The sequence below is a fragment of the Sarcophilus harrisii genome, chromosome 5 (genome assembly GCF_902635505.1).
Source record: "Sarcophilus harrisii chromosome 5, mSarHar1.11, whole genome shotgun sequence".
Classification (NCBI taxonomy): Eukaryota; Metazoa; Chordata; class Mammalia; order Dasyuromorphia; family Dasyuridae; genus Sarcophilus; species Sarcophilus harrisii.
The window spans coordinates 220,474,634-220,493,170 of record NC_045430.1 but is presented as its reverse complement, the minus strand read 5'-3'; the positions used below and the strand labels follow the sequence as shown (position 1 = coordinate 220,493,170).

The 18,537-nt window shown below is 36.7% G+C and overlaps 1 long non-coding RNA gene across 2 annotated transcripts in view; it reads left to right on the top strand.

Annotated features, from left to right (window-relative positions):
• The first annotated feature begins 11,665 nt into the window (after window positions 1-11,665).
• The window catches only part of LOC116419446, a 32,932-nt gene continuing 26,060 nt past the window's right edge, over window positions 11,666-18,537 (top strand). Inside the window, exon 1 of one of the 2 annotated variants that reach the window (XR_004229759.1) lies at window positions 11,666-11,921. This is a non-coding gene — a long non-coding RNA (uncharacterized LOC116419446). The remainder of the gene's footprint in view (window positions 11,922-18,537) is intronic. The other variant, XR_004229758.1, reaches the window with a different exon arrangement.

The following is an 18,537-nucleotide window of genomic DNA, read 5'->3' as shown; positions in this document are numbered from 1 at the left end:
GAGGGGAGGGGATTGTGGGAGAAAGGGATAGGAGAGGGCTAGTAAAAGAGGGAGGGGGGAAGGGAGAGGAGTAGTAGATATAGAGATATAGGGATAGAGAATTTATATAGAGAACATAGAGATAGACATAGAGAAGATAGAGATAGATATAGATAGAAAAGATAGAGATAGATATAGAGAAGATAGAGATAGAGAAGATATAGTGGATAGAGATACATAGAGAAGATAAGGATTGATATAGAATAGATATAGATATAGAGAAGATAGAGATATAAAGATAGTTATTTATAGAGAAGACAGAGATAGAGATATAGAGAAGTTAGAGATAGATTTAGAGAAAGATAGAGAATTTAGAGATAGACTACTGTTATAGAGATAGATAGAGACAGAAAAAAGATATAGAGAAATAGAAATAGATGAGAGAGAGTGAAAGAGTGTGAGACAGAGACAGAGAGGGCAAGGAAGAAAAGAGAGAGAGAGGGAGAGACAGAGAGGGAGAGAGACAGACTGTGTGTGAGTGTGTGTCTGTGTGTGTGTTTGTGTGTGTTCATTCCACAACCTGCTATTTCATCAGATAAGGGGTTGCCTTGTTTTTCTCCTCTTCCAGAATCTCTTACAGGTAAGAGGCTCCATGATACAGACTCTTAAGGGGATGGGGAAAGCTGAATATGTGTAGGAGAAGGAATGAGGAAGTTTGTATTTTGGGGGGAGGTGTGTAATTTTGTGGGATGTTCTAGAGATCAATGGGAGAGACCTTCCCTTGTGCCAGCAATAGGCAATGGACAAGCTGCTTGTTCCTCTGTCCTCAATGTCCTCAATACAAGCGAATAAGAGAGAAGCTTCTTCCATGGACTCTTAGGAGATAATGCAAATTAAGCAATTTGGAACTATGCTCAAAAAGTTACAAACTGCCTATCCTTTTGATTCAGCAATGTTTCTACTGGGTTTATATCCCAAAGAGATCTTAACGAAGGGAAAGGAACCCATACATGCAAAAATGTTTGTGGCAGACCTTTTTTGTAGTAGCTAGAAACTGGAAACTAAATGGATGCCTGTGAATTGGAGAATGGCTGAATAAACTGTGGTATATGAATGTTATGGAATATTATTGTTCTCTAAGAAATGACCAGCAGGATGATTTCAGAGAGGCCTGGGAGACTTACATGAACTGATTCTAAGTGAAATGAGCAGAACCAGGAGATCATTATACAAGGCAACAATAAGACTATACTATGATCATCTCAGATGGACGTGGCTCTCTTTAACAATGAGTTGATACAAACCAATTCCAATTTTTCAGTAATGAAGAAAGTCATCTACACTCTGAGAGAGAATGATGGGAAATGAGTGTGGGCTACAACATAGCATTTTCACTATGTTATGGTTTGGTTGCATTTTTGTTTTCCTTCTCAGGTTTTTTCTTTCTAATTACGATTTTCTTGTGCAGCAAGATAACTGTATAAATATATATACATATATTGGAGTTAACATATACTTTAACATATTTAACATGGATTAGCCTACCTGCTATCTAGGGAATGAGGTGGGAGGGGAGGAGAGGAAAATTTGGAACAGAAGATTTTGCAAGGGTAAGCACTGAAAAATTACCCATGCATATATTTTGTAAATAAAAACCATAATAATAATAATAATAGAAAGATTCTCTACAGATTAGAGTGCAGGTAGGTGATTAAGTCAATAAAGTATAGGATTTAGGGAAAACAATGTTCAAATTTTGTCTCAGACACTAACTAATTGTGTGATTCTGAACAAGACAGATAAACTTTTTCTGCCTTAGTTTCCCTACCTGTAAAGTGGAGATAATTATAATACAAACCTAACAGAGCAGGTAACATATGAAAAGCACTATGTAAGCTTTAAAGCTAGGTTTAAGTGCTAGTTGGTTATTATTTCAGTTATACAGATGACTTTGCATCCCATTACCCTGAATAACTGAAAGTCAGCTGTATGTGAAGAGCAATTTTCTTTTTTAATTTCTCACCAAGAAATCTCAGGCAATAAGCACTTTAGACAGCAGCAAATGGCAAACACTAATAAACATCCTAATCTTTATTACTTTAGTACAAGAAAGGGAGTTTTCTTTCTTCTAAATAACTCTAGTGGGACCAACCACATTCCAAAACATAAAGAAAAAATTCAAAACATAGCGAAAAAAGTTAAATGAGGAAAATGAAAATTTTCTTTAAATGCCAACTGAGCATGCTGAGAATAATTCCAAGGCCATTGGAATGTGATTGCCACTCTTAGGGAAAACTAGGGACTCAAAATACAGCCCATAATGATTTGCCTTCTCATCTGTATCTGCTGGCCCTCATCTCATGTCTAGACTATTTATTATAATGACCTGATCATGGGTATTCCTATTTCAAATTCCCCCCCACAGCAAACCATCCTCCACTCAGTCACTAAAGTGATTTTCTTTTTTTCTTTTTTTTTTAAATAACTTTTATTGACAGAAGCCATGCCAGTGTAATTTTTTACATTATCCCTTGCACTCACTTCTGTTCCGATTTTTCCCCTCCCTCCCTCCATCCTCTCCCCTAAATGGCAAGCAGTCCTATACATGTTAAATAGGTTACAGTATATCCTAGATATAATATATGTGTGCAGAATCGAACAGTTCTCTTGTTGCACAGGGAGAATTGGATTTAGAAATATAAATAACCCGGGATGAAAAACAAAAATGCAATCAGTTTACATTCATTTCCCAGTGTTCTTTCTTTGGGTGTAGCTGCTTCTGTCCATCCTTGATCAATTGAAACTGAGTTAGATCTTCTCTTTGTCGAAGAAATCCACTTCCATCAGAATACATCCTCATACAGTATCATTTTTTGGGTATAAAATGATCTCCTGGTTCTCTCATTTCATAGTTAGTTCATGTAAGTGAATCTTTTCTGTACATTTGGTCATTTCTTACAGAACAATAATTTCCTAACATTCTAACCAAGTTCCAATCATTCTCAATTATAGGCATCCATTCATTTTCCACTTCTAGCCACTACAAACAGGGCTGCCACAAACATTTTGCACATAAGGTCTCTTTCCCTTCTTTTGTTTCTCTTTGGGGTTAAGCCCAATAGAAACACTTGGATCAAAGGGTATGCACAGTTTATAACTTTTAAATAGTTTTCTCTCGAATGGCTGGATGTGTTTTAAATTCCACCACAATTATCAGTGTCCCTATTTTCCCATCCCCTCAACATTCCATTATCTTTCCCTGTCATTCTAGCCAATCTGACAGGTGTGTAGTGGTATCTCAGAGTTGTCTTAATTTGCATTTCTCTGATCAACAGTGATTTGGAACACTCTTTCATATGAGTGGTAACAGTTTCAGTTTCATCATCTGAAAATTGTCTGTTCATATCCTTTGACCATTTATCAATTGGAGAATGGCTTGATTTCTTATAAATTAGTCAATTCTTTATATATTTTGGAAATGAGACCTTTATCAGAACCTTTGAATGTAAAAATGTTTTCCCAGGTTATTGTTTCCCTTCTAATCTTGATTGCATTAGTTTTGTTTGTACAAAAACTTTTCAATTTGATATAATCAAAATTTTCTATTTTGTAGTCAATAGTGATCTCTAGTTCTTCTTTGGTCATAAATTCCTTCTCTTCACAGGTCCAGAGGTCAACTATCCTATGTTCTTAATTTATTTATAATCTCATTCTTTTATCCTAGATCATGAACCCATTTTGCTTTATTTTTGGTTACTTTTTGTGGGGTCAATGCCTAGTTTTCCATACTAATTTAATTTTTCCCAATTTTGTCAAATAATGCATTCTTAACCCACAAAAGGGGTCTTTGGGTTTGTCAAACACTAGATTATTAAAGTTATTGGCTGTTTTGTCCTTTGAACCTAATCTATTCCATTGATCAACTAGTCTATTTCTTAGCCAATAAAGATGGTTTTATAACTGCTGTTTTATAATATAATAATGTCTGGTACAGCTAGGCCACCTTCATTTGATTTTTTTTTTTCATTAATTCCCTTGAAATTCTTGACCTTTTGTTTTTCCACATGAACTTTGTTGTTATTTTTTCTAGGTCATCAAAATAGTTTTTTGGGAGTCTGATTGGTATAGCGCTAAATAAATAGAGTAGTTTAGGTAGTATTGTCATCTTTATTATATTTGCTTGCCCAATCCAAGAGCATTTAATATTTTCAGTTGTTAGATCAGACTTAATTTTGTGGAAAGTGTTTTTGGTTTTGCTCATAAAGTTTCTTTTCCCTTGGCAGATGATTCCTGAATATTTTATAGAATAATGTTACTTTAAATGGAAGTTCTCTTTTAACTCTTTTTTTGTTATGATATATAAGAATGCTTGACTTTTGTAAGTTTTTTTGTATCCCCAACCTAACTTGGATTTTTCTAATCTTTTATAGAATCTCTGGGGTTCTCTAAGTATTCCATCTATCATCAAAAAAGTGAATTTGGTTTCCTCATTGCCTATTCTTATTCCTTTAATCTCTTTCTCCTCTTGAAAACTAGGTTTTAATACAATATTAAATAAATGTGATATTGGGCTAAACTTTTTCACTCCAGATCTTATTGGGGAATGGTTGGTTGTCCCATTACATAAAATGTTTACTGGTTTTAAATAGATACTACTGATTATTTTAAGGAAAAGTCCATTTATTCCTATACTCTCAAGTGTTTTTTAATAGGAATGGATACTGGATTTTATCAAATGCTTTTTCTGTATCTATTGAGATGATTATATGGTTTTTGTTAATTTAGTTATTAATATGGCCAATTATACTGATAGTTTTCCTAATATTGAACCAGCCCTGCATTCCTGGTATAAATCCTACTTGATCGTGGTGTATTATCTTGGGGATGATTTTCTTTCTTTTGCTAATATCTTATTTAAGATTTTTAGCATCAATTTCATTAGGGAGTTGGTCTATAATTTTCTTTCTCTGTTTTCAACCAGCTGGTTTAAATATCATACCATGTCTGTGTCAAAAGGAATTTGGTAGGACCCTTCATTCCCTATTTTTTCAAATATTTACAAACAGGACTAATAGTTCTTTGAATGTTTGGAAATTCACATTAAATCCATCTGGTCCTGGGGATTTTTTAGGAGTTGATTAATAGCTTTTCTATTTCTTTTCTGGAATGGAATTTTCTTCCTCCTCTGATAATCTGGAAGCCTATATTTTTGGGTAGTCCATTTTGCTTAGTTAAAATTTATTTGTAAAGTTGGACAAAAACTCATTTTCTTTAATTTCCTCTTCATTGGTGGAAGGTTCTTCTTTTCATTTTAAGAACTAATTTGATTTTTCTCCTTTTCCTAATCTTTTAAAAGGATCAATTTTTATTGGTTTTTTCATAAAACCAACTCTTAGTTTTATTTTTTAGTTCAATAGTTTTTTTAAATTTTCAATATTAATCTCTCCTTTTAATTTTAGAATTTCAAGTTTAGTAATTGATTGGGGGTTTTAAATTTGGTCTTTTTCTAGCTTTTTAAGTTGCAAGCCCAATTCATTGACCTTCTCTTTCTCTTTCTCTGTTTTGTTTTTGTTGTAAGCCTCTAAGGATATAAAATTTCCCCTTATTACCGCTTTGGCTGTATCCCACAAATTTTGGTATGATGTCTCACTGTTGTCATTATCTTGAGTGAAATTATTAATTGTGTCTATAATTTGCTGTTTCACCCAATCATTCTTTAAGATGAGATTATTTAGTTTCCAATTACTTTTCAGTCTATTTACCCATAACTTTTTGTTGAATGTAGTTTTTGTTGAATTGTGATCTGAAAAGAAAGCATTTACTATTTCTGCCTTCCTGCATTTAATTTTGAGGTCTTCATGTCTTAATATATGGTCAATTTTTGTTTAGGTTCCATGAACTGCTGAGAAGAAAGCATACTCCTTTCTGTCACCATTCAGTTTTCTCCAAAGATCTATCATACCTAATCTTTCTAGTATTCTGTTTACCTCTTTAACTTCTTTCTTATTTGTTTTGTGATTTGATTTATCTAGTTCTGAGAGTGCAAGATTGAGATCTCCCACTATTATAGTTTTGCTGTCTATTTCTTCTTGCCAGTCTCTTAATTTCTCCTTTAGGAAGTTAGATGCTATACCACTTGGTGCATACATGTTTAATACTGATATTGCTTCATTGTCTATAGTACCCTTTAGCAAGATATAGTTTCCTTCCTTATCTCTTTTAATTAGATCAATTTTTGCTTTTGTTTGATCTGAGATCAGGATGGCTACACCTGCTTTTTTTACTTCACCTGAAGCATTGTAGATTCTGTTCTACCCGTCTTTTCATTTATTCTGTATGTATTTCCTTGTTTTAAATGTGTTTCCTGTAAACAACATATTGTAGGGTTCTGACTTTTGATCCAGTCTGCTATCTGCCTCCGCTTTATGGGAGAGTTCATCCCATTCACATTTACAGTTAAAATTACTAATTCTGTATTTCCTGCCATCCTAATATCCCCAGATTATGCTTTTCTTTTTCTTGCTCTCCTTCCCCCCTTCCCCTAGTATTAAACTTATGGGTCCCCCTTTTGTCACACAGCTCTCCGTCTTTAGGATTCCTCACTCCTCCCTTTGAATCCCTTCCCCTTTCTTGTACCCTTCCCTTATTACTCTTCTTCCTTTTCCCTTTTCCTCTCCCACTTTTTAATGAGGTGAGAGAAGATTCTCTGTAAAACAAATGTGTCAATTATTTCCTCTTTGAACCAACTCTGATGAGAATAGGGTTCACACAGTGTTCCTCCCCCTCTCTAAGTTCCCTCAGATATGATAGGTTTCCTTTGCCTCATTGTTGCATGTAGTTTCCCTCTTTTTATCTCCCCTTTTCCCTTTTCCTGATATTATCCCCTTTCCATTTCTACTTCCCTTTGTTATGCTATATCAGTAAAATCAAATTATACATGTGGTTTTTATGTATATCCACAACAGAAATACAGCTCTCAAGAGTTCCTTTGACCTTTTTCTACTTGTCTTGAGTTCTGTTGTTGGAGATCCAATTTTTTGTTTAAGTCTGGTTTTTTCTTTAGAAACAAATGGAATTCCACTGTTTCATTAAATGTCCATCTTCTTCCATGGGAAAAAATGCTCAGCTTAACTGGGTAGTTTATTCTTGGCTACATTCCAAGTTCTTTTGCCCTTCGGAATATCAAATTCCAGGCCCTTCGATCCTTTAAAGTTGAGGCAGGCAGATCTTGTGTGACCCTTATTGTGGCACCTTGATATTTGAATTGTTTTTTCCTGTCTGCTTGTAATATTTTTTATTTAGTCTGAAAATTCTGAAATTTGGCCACAATATTCCTCGGAGTCTTTATTTTAGGGTCTTTTTTAGAAGGTGTTCGATGAATTCTTTCAATGCCTAATTCACCTTCCAGTTCTATTACTTCTGAGCAGTTCTCTTTGATGATTTCCTGTAAAATAGTATTTAGGCTCTTTTTTTCATCATAATTTTCAGGTAGTCCAATGATCTTCAGGTTATTTCTCCTAGATCTATTTTCTAGGTCTGTTGTTTTTCCAAATAAGTATTTGACATTTTTTTCCAGTCTTTCATTTTTTTGGTTTTGCTTGACTGATTCCTGATGTCTCAATGAATCATTCATTTCTATTTGTTCAGTTCTGATTTTTAGTGAGTTATTTTCTTCATTAGCTTTTTTTACTTCTTTTTGTATATGTTCAATTGAGTTTTTAAATGAATTGTTTTGCTCTGTGGAGTTTTTTTCCATTTCATTATTATTATTTTTTTTTAGTGAGTTATTTTCTTTTTTCAATTCACAAATTCTGTTTCCCTGCATTTCTTGGAAGTTTTTTACCTTTTCCAATTCACATTTCAGGAAGTTATTGTTCTCTTGCATAGCTTCTCTTTCCTTTCCCCATTTTTCTTCTAGTTCTCTTTTATGGTTTTTAATAGTCTCTTCCAAGAGAGCCTTTTGTATTGGGGACCAACAATTGTCTGGAGACTGTTTGCTATTAGTCTCTTCAGGGTTGAAAAGCTGCTCTCTTTCTGTATAGAAACTATCAATTGTCCTTTTGATTTTATTTTTACTCATTTTGTTAAAGCCTGTAGGATCTGCCTTCAGAGCCAGGAGGTTACCAGCTTCCTCTGCAGAGCAGTGATAGGTGTATGGACAGGTAGCTGTCCTGCCAGCCAGCTACAAAAAGCAGGGAGGTACTGGAGTGCTCTGGGAAAGAGTTCCCCACCTGGAAGTAACTCAGGCCTGCAGGGCAGATCTGGGAAAGTGCCCTGCAAAGAATCTCCACTGTGTAAGATAACAACTTGCCTGGGACTAGACACTGAGCAGTAAGAGTTTCACTACCCCAAGCCAAATCCCACCCTGGGGCTGTGGGTATTCGCAGCTGAGCAGTGAATGGCCCTGCAGGGACCAGAAGTGTTTCTGCCCTGGGAAGCACAGTCCTGCTTGCCCCAGGCTGAGCCCCCCACTGTGCAGATTAGATACTGCCCGAGCTGTTCCCCCCTGCCCTGCGGGTTTGTAACTGCCCCTGCAAAAGCCCCAAGCTGCAGGATGTGGCTGCAGGGCTGCATTACAGTCTGCCTGAGTCACTTCCAGTTTTGAGTGGTTACAGCCAGATCTTGTTAGGTTCTGGTGTTTTTTAGAGTACCCTCTGTTTTAGGTTTTAATTTCTCTGCCAGTTTACTGCTTTGTAATCAAGGCAGAGCAGTTAGGCTATAGCAGAGTCATCTCTATAACCTCTAGCCACAGAGATCACCCCCGCCCCTGGTCTGCTCAGGATGCTAGTCTCTCACTGCCTGAGCTAGTCTGTTCCTGGCCTTTCAGGACAAACCTTTCCTGGAGATTTTCCAGATTATCTTCTGCTGGTAAATTGTGTGCTTCTAATCTTCATGAATTTAAGCAGTGAAGAGCTATTTTTGAGGCTGAATTTAATAGTTGATTGAGGGGATGAGAGGAGCTCAGAAAGTCGCATGTGCCTTCTGCGCCATCTTTGCTCCACCCTAAAGTGATTTTCTTAAAGCTCAAGTTCCCTATGTCATTCTGTCACTCTTGTCTGTCTGTCTCTGTCACACACACACACACACACTCTCTCTCTCTCTCTCTCTCTCTCTCTCTCTCTGTCTCTCGATAAATTCTAGAGTCTATTGTCTCTGAGGACAAATACAAAATGTTCTGTTTGATATTCAAGCCTTTCATTCATAACTTAGTCCCTTCCTCCCTTCCCAATTTTCTTATACCTTATTCCCCAACACAAATTCTTTGATTCTTAGGCTGGCTTCCTGGTTGTTTCATGAATAAGACACTCCTTCTCTCAAATAGGGGCATTTTCTCTAGTTGTCTCAATGCCTTTAATACTGTCCCTCCTCATCTCTACCTACTGACCTATCTAGCTTCTGTAAAGTCCCAACCAAAGTCCCTTTTTCATTATTAGTCTTTTCCATCCTCTATTAATTCTACTGTATTCCCTCTGATAATCATTTCCTTTATATAGCTTGCTTTGTAGAAATTTTTTCTCATATTGTCTTGCCTACTAAATGGCAAGATCATTGAGGGTAAAAACTATCTTTTTCCTCTCTTTCTTTCCCCAGCCTTTCAGCACAGTGCCTGGCAAAAAGTAGGAGATAAGTGTTTATTGATTAATTAGCTTCCTTCAAATCCCAACTAAATTCCTATTTCTACATTAGATGATGTTCAACTATGAAAGACTTACCCCTTCTCAACAATGTAGTGTTCCAAGGCAATTCTAATAGAACTGGGATAGAAAATGACATTTGTATCCAGAGAGCACTATGGAGAATACATATGGATTGAAGCATATTATTCTTTGTATTTTTTTTCTTGTTTTTTTTCCTTTTTCAAAATTACTACTATGTTAATATGTTTAAAATGATTGTACATCAGCCAAAATAACTGTATGGACATATATACATATATTGTATTTAACATATACTTTAACATATTTAACATGTATTGGTCAACCTGCCATCTGGGGGATGGGGTGGAGGGAAGGAGGGGGAAAAATTGGAACAGAAGGTTTTGCAGTTGCAAATGCTGAAAAATTAACCATGCATATATCTTGTAAATAAAAAAAAAACAAAATAAATAAATAAATAAAATGATTATACATGTATAAACTATATCAGATTGTTTGCTATCTTAGGGAGAGAGAAGGTAAAGGAGAGAGAAAAAAAATTGGAACTCAACATATAAAAACGAATGTTGAAAATTATCTTTACATATAATTGGAAAAATAAAATTCCATTGAAATTTAAGTGAATAAATAAAATCCTACTTCTTTACGAAGTCTTTCCCAATCACTCTTTAAGTCTAGTGGCTCCACTCTGTTTACTTTCTAATTTATCTCGTATGTCACTTATTTGCATACAGCTGTTAAATGTAGTCTTACCCATCAGACTCTGAGCTCCCTGAGGATAGAGACTCTTTTGCCTTTCTTTGTATCCCAGTGTTTAACACAGTGTCCATCCTTCACATTAAATATTTTTGATATAACTGGGGTCTGGCCATCATAACTCAATTGTCCTCTGATTCTGCTTCTAAGGATCTTCTTTCTCATTGTAGAGTTCTGCCTAGATCTTCCATTTTGAGGAAGGGTCCAAACAAGCCTGTTAGCTATTATGAGAAATGGAAATAATTCAGTTTTTCCTGGCATGCCACTGGTATATGTCCAGGTTTCACAGGTCAACAATGAGGTCAGCACAGTCTCTATGGAGCTCCAGTTTGGCATCAGCCTAAAACCTCCAAACACTCCTAGCTCTGACAATGTGTGTGTATATCAATCTCTTTATCAGTGTTGGCATCCCTGGAAAGTATGTTGCCAAAGAGAACTTATTCACAGCATTCACAACTTCTCCATTTGCTGTAATCGCTGGTTCCTTATATGGATGGTGTAGAGCTGGCTGATGGAGGACCTGTGTTCTCTTGATGTTAATTGTTAGGTTAAAATTAGTACAAGCAGCAGAGACCAATCCATACTTTCTTGCATCTCAGCTTCAGAGGCTGCACTGAGTGCACAGTCATTTGCAAACAAAAAATCTAGGAAACTAAATAGTTTCCATTCGAATTGTCTTAGAGCCTCAGACCATCCAGATTCAGCCAAGATCATGTCCCTATCCCTCTTTCAACTTTGGTATGTTGCTCTTTTCCATTACAATATAAACTCCTCTAGGGCAAGGACTTTTTTTTTCATGTATTTGTATCCTCAAGAGTTTAGCACAGAGCCTGGCACAAAGCAAATACTTTATAAATGTCTATTGACTGGCACAGGCATAGACCTAATCAATCAGCTTGCTTGACTGATACAGCTTCCTCATGGAGAGAAGCTGGGGAGCCAAAGTCCAGGAGAGTGATGAGGACGTGTTTTGGAAAGACCACGGAGCACATGCAGGTATTATATAACTAGTTCTAGTCTATTAACCAGGTGGTTGTTTCCTGTGGCTCCACAGATAGATTTAGGAGCATTTTCAAAAAGGTCTGAGTCAGCTTTGGCCACCTCTCTTAGCTTTATTCTGAGATGCTTTTATTCATGGCACTCTTAGATATAATGCTGCAAGATGAGAGGCCATGGAGCCTTTTCTTCTTGAGAACCATATGGTCCTGAGAAGAGATGCCTGTCCTTGACTTCCGAATTTGTCTTTCCTTGTAGTGAAGGACAAAGACACCTCCAATACTGTGAATTCCATAGGTTCTCAGAAGGGTGTTCTAGTATCTTAGTATTCTAGAGTTTGGAATGAATCAAACAGCTAGCACCATATCAATGCCTTCATGCCCAGAGGAAGAAGGGATGACTTCCAGAAGTAACCTTCAAGACCCCAGAGGCAAAGACTCATCATGCTACCTTTGGATGTAAACTTGGTGGGACACGTGCTACATAGGAACTGAACCAACTTTTAAGCCTACTGTCTTCAGAGACCAGAAATAGGTATGAGGGAAAATTTGTTCCCTAAGTATTGGGGGAAAGTTTTGTGTATTTTCTCTTGCTATATCTTTAAAATAAATATCTCTTTGTAGAATCTAACTGGTATTAAGTGATTAAAAAGAACTGAGGTGTTAGTCCCAGGTCCCTAACAATGGGGATAAAAGTAAATAGGCAGGCTGGAGCCCAAGACACACGTTCCAATTCCCTAGGCCCCCTAGAATAGAGCTTCTTAAGCGTTTCCCACTATTGACTCCTATTTGTCTAAGGAATTTTTATATGACTGGGGTCCTCAAATTATCGCCTGGGGGCCAGATGCAGCAGATGAGGAGTTTAACCAGCTCACCCAGGGCTATGAAGTTTCTTTATTTAAAGGCCCACAAAACAAAGTTTTTGTTTTTACTATAGTCTGGCCCTCCAACAGTCTCAGGGACAGTGAACTGGCCCCCTATTTAAAAAGTTTGAGGACCCCTGACCTAGGGTATCTAGGTATATAGATATACAAATCAAATATTTACTGATAATAAATCATAATTTTGTGACCCCCACATGCAGTTACAAGATTCTATATGAGATTATGATATAGTTTAAGAAACTAGGTCCTAAAATACTGAAGGGGTGATGTAGTGAGCTCTAGGAAAAATAAACCACAGCATGTACTTGCTTCTTTAGGAATCTGGAATAGAATCGCAAATTCTAATCTCAAATGGTAGAGAAATAAAAACATCTGGAGAAGGGAAAAGTTGTTCCATTTCTCCTTAGGAAGTAAGCCCTATCTAGGCTTCTACATTTCTTTGTATAACCTAGTTTGATCTGACTCTTCTTCAAAAGCCTCCTCAGCAGTGTGCCTGCCCTCTTAACCTCCTCCTGTCCGGTGCCTATAGACACAGATCTCCAAGAGAGGAAACAGAGGTTAGCCATTCACCATTGCCCAGCAGGCTCAGGGTTGTCTGTTCATCCCATCAAACACTAGCAGCAGCATCAAACAAAGACTATTTTAATCTGCACCTCAGTTTTTGTGCAGTCACCCAGAAGGCATCTGCTTTAAAGAAAAATGTTTTTGTCTGACACATCTAACTCCTTCTGTGCCCTTTGCCACACATTTTGGTCTCAGTTCCTGACCAAAAAAGAATTGCTAGCTTATGGCATGGAGATGAGATGGAGATGCCAATATTGGAGGGCAGCAGGTTCTGGAAATGACTACCCTACTCCAAATGTGGTATTTTCTTCAGTAAATGTTTGAACAATAATCCCCTATTATCCACAAAAGTGAAAATTTTCTTTCACTGAAATTATTCCAGTGTTTAATTACAGGACAGGACAGCCCCTTTACTGGTTGAAAAGATGCTAAGTTGGCTTTTAAATCCACGGGGTAACAAAAGGGCCCCATGCTGAGTGTCTCGGCTCTTCTCGAGCCTTCCTGCTCCAGTGGTGGGTGTTTTGGTTTCATGCAGTCCTATTATACAATTATCTTTGTTCCAGCTCCCCACTCCCCACTCCAGTTTCAAGGGAAAATGTCTCATATGATGAACAAATACACACCCATCTTTCTCCTGACCCATTAGGACATGACAACCCCATGATTATATAATCTCTTACTTGATAAAGGAATGGGATTTTTTTTTTTAATCCTAAGAGAAATTTACCCTCACAAAAGCAATAGACTAAAAAAAAAATTCCCCAGCTAAGCACATGGGAAAACTTTCATGGTTATGGCTTTGCCCTTTTATATTAAAGAATACTGGAAGTATTCTTTCACTTCTGAGCCTCTTTAGAATAAAGGCTGTAAACAGATTAGGCAAGAGAGGAAGTAATGGGTAAAGGCATGGGGAAGGAATAAGCATTTATTAAGCACATACTATGTGCTAAGTGTTAAGTTCTGTACAGATATCTTAACAGCTATCAACTGGGGACAAAGACTGGTGGGCAATGAGGAGGTAGGTGAGGAGGGAGAAGAAGGAATTAGGAACCTGAGCCAAACCACTAAACTCATGCCTACATTGGATGGGGGCCATTAAGTAAAGAGAAACAATAGAAATACTACATCGTTTTTGTCAGTCTTACTATAAATTCCTGGGCTAGATGTGCCTCCAGAGAAAAGAGAAATACAGGGAAGGCATTTCAATTTGCTATTTAGTGTCTCTGAAGTCAGGGCCCAATCTAGTTTGCACCCTGGCAGAACTGCACAGATGGGTAAAGCAGATTTTAATCCCCTTTCACCTGTTTTGGTCATTTGCACTTTCAGTGAACAATATTATTTCAGATGTCACTTGAAGTTATGGAAAAAAAGCATCCCTACACTATTGTCTGAACATCCTTATTCACAAGTCATAAGAAACACGAGAAATAAATAGTAGAGAAATACACTTAAGTAAAAGGGTAATTCTTCAAATAACATATTTTAATAATGGATAAAATTTCTACTTTAGCTTTCTATGCCTTGCCCTTATAGAGCCTCATGCTGCAGTTCTTAAGTACCAGCTTACAGAACTCTATCTTCCCTATTTATAAGGATTCAATTTTATATACCTGAGGGTAATACTTGACCTGATTAGGGTTCTAAATGAGGTTTAACAACCACTTTGAGTCTCAAGTTGGTGGTAAGATGATTAATTTAATATTCACTCCCTTGTTAATTGTTCATAAGTGACTCAGAAGGAAATCTCCATTTGGTTTGGAATCATAATAATACTATTCATCTCTTTGTCAAAGGAGGATTCCCCCCCCCCGAAATGTTTGGTATAAGTTTTCAATGTTTCTCTTTTAAATAATGTGTACCCTGAAGTATTGTTCATTTGGGTTTCTGGTTCCTTTGGTAAAAGAGAAGTTGGATAACCTCCATCTCATGGTGGGTCTGCATGATGGACCTCAAGTAGTTCTCTTGACCAGGTCAGTTCCAACTGTTTTCTCCTATTCCTGAATTTAACATAGAAAATAATTTCATAAACATATATCTAAAAGACAACTGAAATCCTTGGGGAAAAAAAAACAAAATATAGATCACATCTTATGTAAGCATGAGAAAGACCAACATCTGACATCCTTGAAGTAAAGTCCTGTCTGTGAAGGGAAAAAGAAATGTAGGATGTCTTGTTTAACTTTTCAGTTCTATCACAGTCTATCCTCCACTCATCTGTCAAATTGATCTTCATAAAGCACAAATCTGATCTTGTCACCTCTCTCCCAATTCAATCAATTCCAGTGGCTCCCAATTACTCTTCAGCTTAGTTTTTAAAGCTCTCCATAACTTGGCCTTTTCCAAACTTTCTGGTCTTCTTATACTGTGTTCTTTTCTACATATTGTGTGACCCAGTGATACTGGCATCCTTGCTTTTCCTTGAGCAATATACTCCATTTTCTGACTCTGAGAATTATCACTGGTCATCCCCCATTCTTGAAACTCTCTCCCTCCACATGTCCATTTAGTGGATTTCCCGTCTTCTTTCAAGTCTCACATTCTCATAAAGTAGAAGGTCATATCACTTGAAAATTGCAGATCTGGTTGTAGGGAATGTTGCAGACACAATCCCTTTTTCAAATATATGTTAGACTAGATGGTCATTGAGATCCCTTAGAATTTTGAAATTCCATGACTGTGAAAGTGGCTGAGCTGGGATTCAAATTTAATTTTTAGTATTTTTCTCCACCCTACCACATTCTTCAATGTAGGGAAGCATATTACAACCAATGAATTATCTAATTTTCTTAATTCCATTCTTAAAACATATCCTATTATTTAAAAGAAAAAAAAAACTCTTACTTTTATGTGATAATATCATTAAAATCCCAAAGTGAAAATTCAGGCTCTGGATTTTACTGAGATTGTAATTGCCTGTCATTTGGTAAGAAGATATTTAGTGTGCATGCAGAATGACAGTAATTTCATTTAATGCGCATAATGCTCTGGGGAGTGACAGCTCATTCTCATTCTAATCTAGCCAGGCATAATGAAAATATTAGAACAGATTAAAGCCTACAACCAGATATAATAAATGTTGGAATATTTAGAGATTAAAAATATTCTGTCATATTCTTCTAATCTGAAGGCTTTAAAAATTAAATATTTTTTTCAGAGCTTACAGAATAAAAGCACAAGAACTGATTAATCACTTACTATGTGCAAAGCACACTGGGTATACAAACAGAAAAACTGGAGACAGCAGTCCTTGTCTCAAGGGATTTACTTTCTAGTAGGAGACAACAAGTAAAAGAGAGAGATTTTAGCTGGAAGTTAGAAGGAAAAGTTCCAGGAACCTTATGATATAGGAGCATAACAAATAGAAATGCATCTTCTCTAATTTCATTTCCACTTTTAAAAAATCTATTTTTTTCTGATGTTGAACCATTTGACAATGCTAGGGACTTTGTTGGTGAGAACTTTCTTCTCAGGGTCTTCAATATCTGTGGTTACTGAAGAGATACAGGTTGAAATGTCCTCAGAAACAGTTGCCACGTTCTATTCATACAGAGGTCAACTCCAAGAATGATGGTTTCAGGGGTTAGATGGGTAGCAATTAAAGTCAAGTTAAGGCAAGAAGCATTTATTAAGTGTCCTCTATTTGCCTTGTCCTTGTTCTTTATACACCCTAGGGATACAACAAAGGGAAAAATAGTCCCCATCTTCAAGAAGCTCGTAATCTAAAAAAGCCAAAATAAAAATAACTATGTATGAATAGAACTAGTAGTAAAATGTATGCTGCAATATCCACGGTTTTTTTTTTTTTTTTTTTTTTTTTTTACTTATTTTCTCATTAGAGGCAGTTGGTCACTAGTTCATGATGATGGGGGTGAGGAAGGTGAGGACCTTTTTTGTAATGATCACTCACCTCAATAATGGTTATGTGACTAAGGCTCGAAGCTGGGTGAGTGGTCTGGGAAGCACTGGGATTCCCAGGGCTCCTGGGTGCAAAATCCCAGGCCATCTTCATTGGGGAAAAGGAGAGAATAGTCAAGATAGTAGTTGTGATTGGATTCAACTGGCACATGTCACCTCCTATCTCTCCCAAAATTTAAACTTTGCTACTTCAGCTTGCTGCATCATAATGACAGTTGGGAGGGAAGGGTCACCCCTTTTCCACAGATGGTTCTTCCTGAGATGATGATTAGAAGCAGAATCAGAATGGCCACTGTTATTCTCAGGGGACTTAAGTTTAGGGACTGTGGCTGTCTTTATTGGAATCAGAGGGGATGAGGTGGTCCAAATGCTGGCAATGGTTTGGCTTGTCCGGTATTTGTTTCCTCCTCTTTCTCTCTTGGGGTATTTTGATGCAATAAGAAATGAAATATAGTTATATGATGCCAGATATGCAAAGAGCAATTTTGATGTATTCAGCTACAGCAGTGAATTGAAACTTATAAAAATATGGATAACCAAATGGTAAGTAGAACACTGGGGGCAAAATTGGATAATTTTTAAAGCTAGAAATAGCTATCATAATCATTCTCCATATCTGCAAAATTGCTTTCATCCTTGGGTTTCAAACTCTAGTTATAGTACAAATAAATCACACATATAGAGTCACATCAATTACATCTGATATGTATTCATTCCATATTCAATGACAATTTCTGTTCTATATACCTAGAATGGAAAGCATACGTTATTTAGGGTTTTAAAAACAAAATCTTTTACTTTATTTTCATTATTCACATTGCTTACTATCTGTCAGGAGATTTCGGCATCTTTCCTTTACCTAAATGACCACTCTTCTGGGTTTGGCAATGTGCTCAGTTAAGTATTTTTTCTCATGTGGCATAGCCATATGTTATTTGCCACTTTCATTCCACCAACATGCAAAAGACAATTAGAATACATAGAGCCAGAGAAGAGAAAAAGCATTGGAGGTGGAGTAAAATGAGCTGGATTTTCTGCCACTTTCTATGTGAGTAATCTTGGGCAAGTGGCTTCATCTCTATGTAAAATAAGGAAATAGAATTATAAATAAAAATATAGAATTAGGTGACCTCTCCCATCCCTTTTAGCTCAAAATCCTGAACAAAAAAAAGTTCTGTAAGTAAACAAGGTAGCAGAGGAAGTAACAGGCAGAAAAAACCAACAGATTCACACAAACACCAAATTTAACAAGTGCTGGCAGTTATAGTCCTTGAATGAGACATTTAATTAATACAGAGCTTGATGACTTCCCTTCCTCATCATAAAACAAAAGGCAAGAAAGAGTCCAAATTTATATTGGCCGCATCTCAACTGTGAGACAGCAGCAGGCAAGGTCTCCTGGGACTTGGCAAAGTGAACTCTACTCCCTTTGGAGTTTCACTTTACCAAATGAGTCCAGTTCAATCAGAAAGCTAGTACAGAGCTGCCTTCCATTCCTTTCTCTTCTGCAGGGTAAGGATGTCCTTTATCACTCAACTACTTGGCTTCCAGACAAGTGGCACATAAGCTGTACAACCCCGCCACTGTCGGGGGCATCAGCTACAAGCTTTTTTTTTTTTTTCCAAGTAAGAACTCATGGATGAGACACTCACCACTGTAAGATTAGTGTTGGAGCCAGAGTAAGAAGGGCTGATACGGAAACATTTGTGGCCTATGATTCTACAATATTTAGATGAGAGCAGGTTTCTTTCTTTTGAACTCCTATGTTAATCTCTAATTTGGTCATCA